This window comes from Monodelphis domestica, chromosome 3 (assembly GCF_027887165.1).
Source record: "Monodelphis domestica isolate mMonDom1 chromosome 3, mMonDom1.pri, whole genome shotgun sequence".
Classification (NCBI taxonomy): domain Eukaryota; kingdom Metazoa; phylum Chordata; class Mammalia; order Didelphimorphia; family Didelphidae; genus Monodelphis; species Monodelphis domestica.
The window spans coordinates 506,286,495-506,299,363 of record NC_077229.1 but is presented as its reverse complement, the minus strand read 5'-3'; positions in this window follow the sequence as shown (position 1 = coordinate 506,299,363).

The window sequence follows — 12,869 nt, the reverse complement described above, 5'->3', positions numbered from 1 at the left end:
GACAAGCAGGATGCTTTCAGAAAAACCTGGAAAGACTTACATGAACTGATGCAAAGTAAAGCAAACAGCAGAGTCAGGAGAACATTGTACACAGTAACAGTAATGTTGTAAAGATGATCAGCTGGAAAAGACTCAGCTACTTTGATAAAGATAATGATCCAAGACAATTTCAAAGGACCCATAACGATAAATGCTATCCACCTTGAGAAAAAGAATTGATGGACTCTGAGTACAGAATGAAACATACTCTTTTCTCTTTGTTTATTTCTTCTTATGCAAGTTATGTGTATGTGCTTTCTTTTGCAATATAGCTAACATGAAAATATGTTTACCATGACTTCACACATATGATTGATTATAAATGTTAATTATAAATACATTACTTATGTTGTTGATTATAAATATATTACTTATGTTGACGGTAAAAAAAGTCTAACTGTAATTGGAAATATTTTTAAAAAATAAATAAAAATAGATTTTTAAAAGGTTGGTCTTTATATTAAAAGAAAGATAATTCTTTTGGACATTTCTCTTTCTGGTCAAAAACCCTAGATTATGGAAAAACTGAGGCTCAAGTAGATAAAGTGACTGCCTCCCCCCAACTTTAAAAAGTTTTATTGACTCCTTTTGTTTTATTCATCTCCATTTTCAAATATATCCCTTTCCACTCCCCTATCCAGAATGTGTTACTCATGTTCTCTGATCTAAGTCTGTCATTTTGTCTTACTCAGGAAAAATGAAATCAGCCCAAAACCAAACTATTGAGTTGCCTTTACACTCCTGGAGTCTGAACTAATTGAATGCAGGACTAGCGTGAGCCTAAAAGAGTCTGTTCTAGTCTGGAGCAGTAACCTAGGGAAAGCAAGCTTGTTGTTGGCCTGGAAGATTCCCCAAGTGCTCCACTCCCCCAGGCGTAACAGACTTGCCTATGGCTTCCAAGACCTCCACACCCTCTCCCTAATCTACAGTCCAAATTCTTTCCTTTCAAATCCACTTTCTCTAAGTCTACAGGGATTCTTAACTTCTTATCTATGAATCAAAAAAATATTTTGATAATACTCTTCAATATAATTGCTTTCCTTTGTAATCCCATGTATTTTATTGATTTAAAAACATTATTCTGAGAAGGGAATCCCAGACTTCATCAGATTATCATCTGAAGCCATCAATAACTTTGTTTCCTAATCAAATCCTTCCCTTTTTTTCATTTTCCCTTGACATTTCACTCACTCCTTCAAACCTTCTTCTGCTTTGAATTATGGGCCACTACCATTCTCCTCCTACTTCCTAATCATTCTTACTGGGCCTTAGTCAGCTAACCCCTCTTCTTCCTTTAACTGTGAATATCTTCCCAAAGCTGAGAGCCCTTAGCTCTCCCCTTTTCCCTCTGAACTCACCCATTTTCACAGAATGAGCCCTCTTGACACCTCCCAAATATGCCATTAGAACCCTAAAAGTTTACCCTTTCTCAGGTGTCCTTTATGAGTATCAGTGCTGTGAATTGTGTTTCTAATTTAGAGGAAAATTCTTGCCTGAGAAATTGAAAGCTGAGTAAAAACAAAAACAAAAAAAGTCCTAGAGAAGAGGACCAGGGTGGTGCAGTGGGATGAGTACTGACTGCATCAGAAGGAGGATGAGCCCAGGTTTAAATCCTAGCTTTGCCACTTACTACCTCTTTGTGATCTTAGGCAAGCCTTGATCTCCCTGGTAGAGGTTCTCTGGTTTCTGCTCTAGACTTTTAGTCTTTTGTTGCTATGTATGATTCCTCTCTGCGGTGACAGGGAGAACAATGAGGGCAGAATGTTGCATGGATTGTCAGGTAGGATCACTGCGCCAATTGTTTTTCTACGTCAAGAAGGAGGGTCCAAATTGGTGATTGGGGTAGTCGTGGGCCATTCGCATCCAGAAATGACAGTATTCTAAAAATAAAGGCATTGCTGCTAGTGCAGTTGTAAACTGATCCAGCCATTCTGGAAAACTATTTGGAACTATGCCCAAATGACTTTAAAATTGTGCATACTCGCTGATCCAGCAATACCACCACTAGGTCTGGATCCCAAAGAGATTTTTTAAAAAGGAAAAGGACCTGCTTGTACAAAAATATTTATAACAACTCTTTTTGTGTGGCCATGAATTGGAAACTGTGGGTGTCCATCCTTTGGAGAATGGGTGAACAGGTTGTGGTATATAGTTTTGATGGAAACGCCATTTTGCTGTAAGAAATGACATGAAGGATGACTTAAGAAAAACCTGGAAAAAACTACATGAACTGATGCAAAGTAAAGCAAGAAGAACCAGGAGAAATGTACAAAGTAACAACAATATTATATGAGGAACATTTAGGACAGCTATTCTTAGCAATACAGTGATCCAAGACAATCCAAAAGAACTCAAAATGAAAAACAGTGTCTACATCCAGAGAAAGAATCAATGGAATCTGAATGCAGTCTGAGACATACTAGAGTTCACTTTTCTTTTGTTTGTTCCAACTCTTTCACAAAATGACTAATATGAAAAGATGTTTTACACTATTACTCATGTGAAATCTCTGATTCCTTGCTGTTTCAAGGAGTGGGAAAGGAAAGGGGAGAATTTAACTCAAACTTTTTTAAAGATGGAGGTTAAATGATTTATTTCATGAAATTGAGGGAAAATATCAGTTTTTAAAAAAGATATCCATAATATTAATTTGAAAACGTCTGATTGAACCTTACCTGATCCTTCTTGGACTTGACCTTATCTTTCAAGTCAGGTATCTAGTCATCCAAGTTCATTGGTAAGAATATGCTAGGGCTCTTCCTGACTTTGTGTCCATATTTCTCTCAAGTGAAGTTCCAAGAACAAAGAAACACATGATAACTTAGCATTCTTTCAGGGTATGGTAGAAACTACTCCAGATGGAATTAAATAAACCTTAGGCTCAGAACATAGGAATTGAGAGTGAGAAGGGAGGCAACTCCTGTTATGAACAGTGAATGACTAGAATGACAAATCACTAATTAAATTTAACTTTAGCACATAAGGGCTAATCAAAATTCCAATACTATACTCATAAGGGAAAATACTGTTTCTTACCAAGGACTGTGCCACCAACCTCTTCGCCTTTCCTTCCCAAAGCTGGGCCTGACGCCTCTCTAGTTCATAGGTTTAGAGCTAGAGGCTGTCAGAAGTCATCTAGCCGAGCCCTGGAATTCTGTGGATGAAGAAGCTGAAGTTAGAGAGGTCAAGTGCCTTGGCCAATTTCAGATCGGTAGGGCCAGGGCCAAGACGTGTGATCTCTTACCCTAACTCCAAGTCTAACCTTCTTTCCTCTATGACGTGCTCCTTTCTTATCTGATGCCTTATGTAGGTGACAAGACCGAGAATAGGAATTCTATGGGAATTCATAGTTGCTACTGACCTGCCCTGTAATACCAGGCATATTGTCTGACTTCCCTTGTGGCTCTGTCCTTTCATCTATAATAAATAATGATTTCTGTCACTAGGCAATTAACATAAGCACTTTTGCCATTTTTAAAGCATTTAAACACCTTAAAAGACTCTAATATATAAATACGGCACTTAATAAACTGGATTTAAAAGCTCCACTCGTGTAGGTTTGTAATTGCACAGTCCGCCCATCCAGCCTCTTAGAACTGATGGTACCTTCATTCTAAACCAATATAGCCACTGCTGCAAATACTGTTTGAAAGTGTATTTCACAGCTCGCTGGGTTTTTCTGTTTTCCACTTTCAAACATATGTAGCTCGATTAAAATTTCTGCTGATCAGGATGGCTAGTGGAGGCAAGTTGCTGCTGCAGAATCTGCAGTCCCGTGGGATTAGAGCAGAAAGCATGCACCAAAGTCTCTCCATGTAAGAAGTTAAAGAATAAGGCTTTAACTGCCACAATAGTTGCATCTGACACTGAACTGCATTCCCCGCCCAAATACCCAACCTGATTATAGGAAGAGGCTTTTATAAATGTATCTGTGTAGTTTTTATGTTACTTTTAAATGTTATTATTTGTTTTGAACATTATTTTCTTTTTATTTTGAGTTCCAGATTCTCTCCCTTTCTACCATCCCTCCCCTTCCCTCTGAGAAGGCAAACAATATATCATCAATTATTTTTAAAAAATTTACAACTTGATAAAATTTTAAATCATTGTTTTCTACCATATCAATTATATATGTGAAATCATGCAAAACATATTTCCATATTAGTCACATTGGAAAAAAAGAAGAAAGGAAGAAAGGAAGAAAGGAAGAAAGGAAGAAAGGAAGAAAGGAAGAAAGAAAGAAAGAAAGAAAGAAAGAAAGAAAGAAAGAAAGAAAGAAAGAAAGAAAGAAAGAAAGAAAGAAAGAAAGAAAGAAAGAAAGAAAGAAAGAAAGAAAAAGGAAGGAAGGAAGGAAGGAAGGAAGGAAGGAAGGAAGGAAGGAAGGAAGGAAGGAAGGAAGGAAGGAAGGAAGGAAGGAATTATGCTTCAGTTTGCACCCATGTTCTTCAGTTCTCTCTCTGGAAGTAGATAGCATTTTTTCATCATGAGTTGTTTGGAATTGTTTTGGATCATTGCATTGATCAGAGTAGCCAAGACTTTTACAATTCATCATTCCAATATTTCTCTTACTGTGCACAGTGACCTACCAGTTTTTCCTCACTTCACTTTGCATCATTTCTTATAGGTCTTGCCAGTTTTTTTTTCTGAATTCACCATTTTTATTATTTCCTATAGCACAATAGTCCTTCATTCCAATCATGTCACAACTTGTTCAGCCATTCCTCAGCTAATGAGTATCCCACAATTTCCAATTCTTTGCCACCACAAAAGATGGCAAAAAGTATTTTGTACACATAGGTCCGTTTTTTCCCCTTTGGGATACAGTGACATTACTGGATCACAGTGTATGCAGAGTTTTATAGTCCTTTGGGCATAATTCCAGGTTGTTCTGCACAATGATTGTACCAGTTTGGTTGTACCTATTTTCTCTCCTTCCTTCCAGCATTTGTTATTTCTGATAGGTGTGAAGTGATACCTCAGAGTTGTTTTAATTTTCTTTTTTATAATCAGTAATGATAGTCGATAGGGCAGGTAAGCGGCATGGTGGATAAAGCACTGGTGTCAAAAAGACCTGGGTTCTTATCTGGCCTTAGACACTTAGTAGTGACATAACCTTGGGCAAGTCACTTAACCCTGTTTGCCTCAGTTTTCTCCTCTGTAAAATGAGCTGGAGAAGGAAATGCCAAACCATTCTAGTATCTTTCCTACAAAAACCCTGTGACAAGGAAATCACTTTAAAAGGCTGATATATATTAATTTAAGGTCGCCAAGGAATTCAGCTATGTAATTCCTAAATGAAAACTCAAGTCAGCCGTCAACCTTTTATAGAGTTTAATTTCAAACAGGAGGAAGAAAGGAATTAGAGATAGAGAGAGAGAGGGAGAGAGAAAGGGGAGAGAAGGGAATAGGGCTTAAATACCCCTTCTGTTTAGGCTGGGCCAAAAGGCCCAAGCCCTTAGATAGCTGAGGCAAAGACAAGAGATCAGTCCCTATCACTCATGTGACCAAAATGGAGAAACAGTCTCAGGGGCCTCCACCTCCAGCTTCCTTCAGAGCCAACTCTCAAAGCACCACCTCTCAGAGCAAAAACCTCTCCAACCAACCACCCTCAGTCCTCAGACCCCTCTATCTTTAAGGAAACCATCCAAGTTCCCTCCCCTCAGTTCTCACATCTACCAATCACTGTCCATGTCTTCCCTGTGCCAATGGGGGCTCTAGCTTAACCCAGGACCGCCCAGAGGTCTGTGGCTTTGCACATGTCTGTTGAAGGTCATATTCTCAAATAATTAAATCTTGATCCTTTGCTGCAGCCCTTCCTAAATCCTGTTAGGACTGAGTGGGGTGGAAATTGTATTTTCCAAGACCTGGTTCTGTCATTCCAAGTATCTCTATTGTATCAATTCTAAAATCAATCATGACTCAAAGAAATTTCTGTTTTATGCTTAAGCATAGGTCAAAGCCCTTTCCATTTTTCAGCAAAAGGTTTCTGTCCTAAAGTAATCTTAAGAAGGGAGGAGGAGGAACTTCCCATGCCAATGGGGTTCACATTCCAATAGAGTTCCCACTATCAATAGGAAATTTTTCAAGTATGAAATTTCCCAATGGTGAAATTTCCAACATTTATAAATCTAAGAAATTTTAAGGTTTACAACCCCAAATGCAGTCATGGAAAGTCAGAAGTGACTGAAATAGGGGGGCAGCTGGGTAGCTCAGTGGATTGAGAGACAGACCCAGAGATGGGAGGTCATGGGTTCAAATCTGCCCACAGACACTTTCTAGCTATGTGACCCTGGGCAAGTCACTTAAACCCCATTGCCTAGCCCTTACCACTCTTCTGCCTTGGAACCAATACCTAGTATTGATTCTAAGACAGAAGGTAAGGGTTTAAAAAAAGGGACTGAAATGAAAAACAACAAAAGTTAATAGTGCCTCAAAGCATTTTTACATGACTATAAATAACTTTGATTTATTCTTCTGAAAATTGCCTGTTCAAGTCCTTTGACCATGTGTCAATTGACAAATGACACTTATTTTTTCTAAATTTGATTTAGTTTCCTGTATATTTGAGAAATGTAATAAAGAAACTTGCTGGGAGGTAGAGTCAAGATGGTGGCGTAGAAGCAGCAAAAGTTCAGACCTCTGAAAACCCTTCCTTACCAATCACAAACTGAATGCTCCTAGGGGACTAAAAATCAAACCAACAACAAGACAGAGACAAGGACCGCTCCTGCTGGACTCAATTCAAAAGGTACACCCCCCCAAAAGCCAGAATCCGAGAACATTCGGGTTTAAGGGGAAGGCAGAAGGAAGGTCCCAGGAACCCTCCCTCACCCCACCTAGAGCACTAAGTCTCCAGTGGCAGTGGGAACCTCTGGGCGGGCAAAGGCACTAGTCTGGAGGGTGTACCTTGTGGGCAGGGCTGTGCCAGGCTCAGAGCATCAAAAACAGGTGTCAGGGAAGGAGCTGGAGAGGGAGTGCAAAGTGGGAAGCCTGGTCAGAGCAGCAGAGACCCTCCATATTGATCTAGCCTTCCAGGAGGTTTTGGCCTCAGAGCACATCTAGCCCAACCCACCTGAACTTAATCCCATCAAAAGTCTTCAGAGGTCAGGGAAGCCCAAGCTCTAACACCCCTCCCCCACAGACTACACTGAGAGATCTGACAAAGCTCCAAGAGGGGAGACTGACAGAAAGCCTTAAAACAAAAAAAATGAGAGGAGCAAGAGCACAGACAAATATGGGGAACAAAGAAGGGGTAAATGTGAGCAAACAACAGTAAAAGAAGAAAGAAATTACAACTGACAGCTTCTGTACAAGAAACAAACAAAGAGGAAACAGAACAATGGAGGAGGGATCACCAAACCATAAAACAGAAATCCCAGCGAATTGGATACAGGCTTTGGAAGAATTCAAAAGGCAATTCAAAACACAATTAAGAGAGGCTGGAGACAATTGGGAAAAGAATTTAAAAACTAAGATAAGTCATCTGGAAACAGAAAATAGTGTCTTGAAAGCCAAAATCAACCAACTTGAAAATGAGGCAAAGGAGATGAAAGATGAGGCAAAGGAGATGAGAGATGAGGTAAAGAGAATGAAAGATGACCTCCAAAGAAAATCAGACCAGAAGGAGAAGGACAACCAAAAAGCCAGGGATGAACTCCAGTCTTTAAGAACCAGAATACAACTAGAATTAAGTGGCCTCACAAGGCAGTAGGACACTATAAAACAAAACCAAAAGAATGAAAAACTGAGGAAAATATGAAGCATCTCATTCACAAAACAGAGGATTTAGAAAATCATTGGAGGAGAAACAATTTAAGAATCATTGGTCTACCAGAAGACCATGACAAAAGAAAAGGCCTGGACATCATACTACAGGAAATTATCCAAGAAAACTGCTCCAATATTCTAGAACAAGAGGGAAAAGTGGAGACTGAAAGAATCCACTGATCACCTCCTGGTGATCCCCGACTGACAACACCCAGGAATGTTAGAGCCAAATTCAAGAACTATCAGACCAAAGAAAAGATATTACAAGTTGCCAAGAAGAAGGCATTCAGATACCATGGAACCACAGTGAGGATAACACAGGATCTGACTGCATCCATACTGAAGGAACAAAAGGCATGGAATATGATATTATGGAAAGCAAGGGAACTAGGTCTACAACCAAGAATCAACTACCCAGCAAAACTGACTACATTCTTACAAGGGAAAGTATGGTCATTCAACAAAATAGAAGAATTCCAAGAATTTGTAAAAAAAAGACCAGATATGAACAGAAAATTTGATGTCCAACCACAGAACTCAAGAGAATCATCAAAAGGTAATTTAAAAAGAGGGAAAAAAGAAAAACAAAATGATACAAAAAAAAACAAAAAACAAACCCTCCACTCTTTTTAAAGAGACTCAATAAGTTAAAATGATATGTATACCTGAACAGGCAGTTCTCAGCCAAAGAAATCAAAATGATTAATAAGCACATGAAAAAATGCTCTACATCTCTTATAATCAGAGAGATGCAAATCAAATCAACTCTGAGGTATTACCTCACACCTAGCAGATTGGCTAACATGACAGCTATGGAAAGTAATGAATGCTGGAGGGGATGAAGCAAAGTAGGGACACTAATTCATTGCTGGTGGAGTTGTGAATTGATCCAACCATTCTGGAGGGCAATTTGGAACTATGCCCAAAGGGCGATAAAACACTGCCTGCCCTTTGATCCAGCAATAGCACTGCTGGGTTTGTACCCCAAAGAGATAATAAGGAAAAAGACATGTACAAAAATATTCATAGCTGCGCTCTTTGCGGTGGCAAAAAATTGGAAAATGAAGGGATGCCTTTCAATTGGGGAATGGCTTACAAATTGTGGTATATGTTGGTGATGGAATACTATTGTGCTCAAAGGAATAATAAAGTGGAGGAATTCCATGGGGACTGGAACAGCCTCCAGGAATTGATGCAGAGTGAAAGGAGCAGAACCAGGAAAACATTGTACACAGAGACTGACACATTGTGGTACAATTGAATGTAATGGACTTCTCCATTAGTGACAATGCAGTGACCCTGAACAACTTGGAGGAATCTAGGAGAAAAACCACTATCCACATTCAGAGGAAACACTGTGGGGAGTAAAAACACTAAAGAAAAACAACTGTTTGAATACATGGGTTGAAGGGATATGGTTGGGGATGTAGACTCTAAATGATCATCCTAGTGCAAACATCAACAACATGGGAATAGGTTCTGATCAAGGACACAAGTAATACCCAATGAAATTGCATGTTGGCTGTGGGATGGGTGGGTGGAGGGGAGGGAGGGAAATAATGTAATTGTAACCAAGGAATAATGTTCTAAATTGACTAAATAAACTAATTCAAATGGGAAAAAAGAAACTTGCTGCAAAATTTTTTGATATTATTTCATTATCTATAGCATATTACTTTTTAGCAAAATGTGGTTTTCCTGAATCTCTCAATTAGATCTATTTTTGGTTTTGCTTTGTCTGAGGTCATCATCACTATACCTGTCTTTTCACTTTAGCTAAAGCATCATATACTCTACTCCAGTCCTTCATTTCAACTTTGAGTGTGTGTGTCTGTCCCAAGGGTCTCTTGTACATGACATATTATTGGATTCTGGTTTCCAATCTATTTTGCTATTTGCTTCTATTCTATGGATGAATTTATCCCATTCATATCCACAGGTTTGATCACTAACTGTGCATTACCCTCTTTGTCATTTTACTTTGTTTATTCTCTTCTTTTTCTTATTATCCCATCCCTACTCAAAATTCTGTCTTGCATTTGGTCACTGCCTCTCCTAATCTGCCCTACCCCTTATCATTCCTCACCTTTTATCTCTTATCCTCTTTTCCTCCTATCTCATTATTGGGTAAGATAGAATCCTATACTTAAATGAGTGTTTATATCTTTTCCCTCTTTGAACCAATTCTGATGAGAGTGAGGTTCAAGCATTGCCTGCCATCCCCAGCCTGTCATTTTCCCCTCCACTAGAAAAGCTCTTTCTTATGTGTCTCCTTTATATGAGAAAATTTTCCCCGTTCCACCTCTTGCTTCCCCCTTTTCTCCAGTGAATCTCTTTTTTTCATTCTACTTTATTTTGGGGGGATCTTCATAAGATAATCAACTCATACCTGTGCCCTCTGTCTATGTAGCCTCCTTTTGAATTCCCTAATAATGATGAAGTTCTTAGGAGTTACATATATCATTTTTTTCCATATAGGAATGTAAACCATTTAGCTATATGAAGTCCCTTATGATTACTTTCATGTTTACATTCTTTATGTTTTTCTTTAGCCTTTTGTTTGAATGTCAGATTTTCTATTCATCCTTGATCTTTTCATCAACAGGGATGCTTAAAAGTCTTCTATTTAATAAAATATCCAGTTTTACCTGTAAGGATTGTTCCTAATTTTACTAGGGAAAGTTATTCTTGGTTGTAATCCTAGTTCCTTTGCCTTCTGGAATATCATGTTCCAAACACCCTGCTCATTAAATGTGGAAGTTGCTAAATCTTGTGTTATTCAGACTGTGGCTCCACAATATTTGAATTGTTTCTGTCTGGCTGCTTGTAATATTTTATCCCTGACCTTTGAGTTCTGGAATTTGGCTATAATAACCTTGGGAGTTTTCATTTAGGGCTCTCTTTCAGAAGGTGATCAGTCAATTCTTTTAATTTCTATTTTATTCTCTGGATTTAAGATATTATGGCAGTTTTCCCTTGATGATTTCTTGAACTATGATGCCTAGTTTTGTCTTCAATCATGGCTTTTAAATAGTTCAGTAATTCTTGTTATTCCTCCTTAATCAATTTCCCAGGTTAGTTATTTTTCCAATGATTTTTTCACATTTTCTATTTTTTCATTCTTTTGACTTTGTTATATTATTTCATGAAGTCTCACAGTGTCATTAGCTTTCTCTTGCCTAATTAGAATCTTTAAGAAATTATTTTCTTCAGATAACTTTTGTAAGTCTTTTCCTATTTGGTAAAATCTGCTTTTAAAAGCATTCTTTTCGGTTAATTTTTGTACATCTTTTTCTATTGTATTGTATTGTATTGTATTGTATTTTCTACACCCCCGAGACCCACAGAAGACTAGCCTCTCCAGTGGGTCTTGTAAACATACCAACTTTTAAATTATAATAATTTGAGGATAAGAGAAAAAGAGAACAAAACCAATGATTGCTAGACACATTGACAAAAATTCAGTCAGGAAACAGTCCCCTTCATCATAAGAGTATACATACAAAATAAATGTATTCAACCCCACACAGTTCAAATCACTACATCCCAAAGTTCACTTTGTATCTTCTGGTGCAGCATATGGTCTGTGGAGGCATCTTCATGGTGCCTTCTCTAAACAGTTCATTTTCAGGATTTGAAGAGGTAGCATGTTTCTTTTAACCTAAAATTGCTCTCAAAAAGAATTTTAACTTTTCTATTTAGAATGATTATAAATTCCCTCCTGAAGAGAGGGTTGAAAAATACAGGGATCACTTAGGAATGCATGGCTGAGTTATGAAGTGTATGAATCAATTGGGAAGAGAAATAAAAAACAAAAAAATCCAAATAAAAAAGGTAATTTATGGATGAAATATAGACTATCAAAGTCTTATGTGTAAAAATTCTAAGTAAAGGAAAAATAAATCTATAACAAGTCCTTGAATCAGGGCCCAATTAAAATTATTTAAGCAATTATGCCTTTACCCAATCAGTAGTCAGGACTATAAAAAGAAAGAAAGTAAAGGGACTAGATTATAGGACCCAGGTAGGAGCCAAATTTGAGCTACTTGGTAGAATGTGGGATGAGGAAGACCTGCCTTTAAAACATGTTAAACAGTTACAACCTCAAACCTCAAACAAGTTCAAGTCCTCTTGTCTTGGCTCAAAATTTTCATAAATTCCATCGGGATTGGTTATTTTGTTGTTTACCTTGTGTTTTGTGGCACTGTATAATGGCTCTTTTGTTCCTTTCTCCTGGAATCAGACACAATCATTAATCAAAATCCCATAAAATTTTTTTAAACAATCAATGGCATAATTTTAGTCTAAAGCTTTATGGGTATGTATTGACATTGTAGCAAATATATTTTAAACTTATATTACTGTAAAACCAAGAAAATTAAAGAAAATCTTCTCAATACTGGTAACATGTGCTTCAAATACAAAAAGAAGAGAAAAAAACTGAAATAGTATATTGCACATTCAAGCAAAAACAATTTAAAAAGAGTTTTAAAAATAAAAAATATATAGTTTATAATCATTGACACACTTTGTCAGCTAAGTAAAGGTAGAATACAAAGGCTTCTCATCAGAAATGAGATCCAATTCCTCTTCAAACCTGGCTATGATCCACTGTGAGTGCAAGCAAATAATTTTCACAAAGTGACAGCTTTTTTTTTATAAAGAACAGTAGTACAGCATGTAATGCACATTCAAAAAGTATCAAAATCCCCAAATGATAATAGCCCATTTAATGACAATAGCAAACAAGCCCACTATCATATTTTACTTTAGTCTGTTGTATGACATTTAAAGAAAAAAAAACCTTAAAAGCTAATGTATACTTGCCACAAGTTTTTTAGGCATAGCAATGTTTCAACCTTGGCTGAGATATTTTTTAAAAATTTAATTACTACCATCATTACAAAAATGTGGCAGAAAAACCAGAATGTCTATACTGTTTATGTAGGGTCTAAGAATGTCACCAAGAATCTAGAGATCATTCTGGTGAAAGAGTAAAGTGAGCTGAGGAGTAACAAATGAGAGATTCCCCTCTTTTGGGAGTCATCCAGGGGTACCACGCC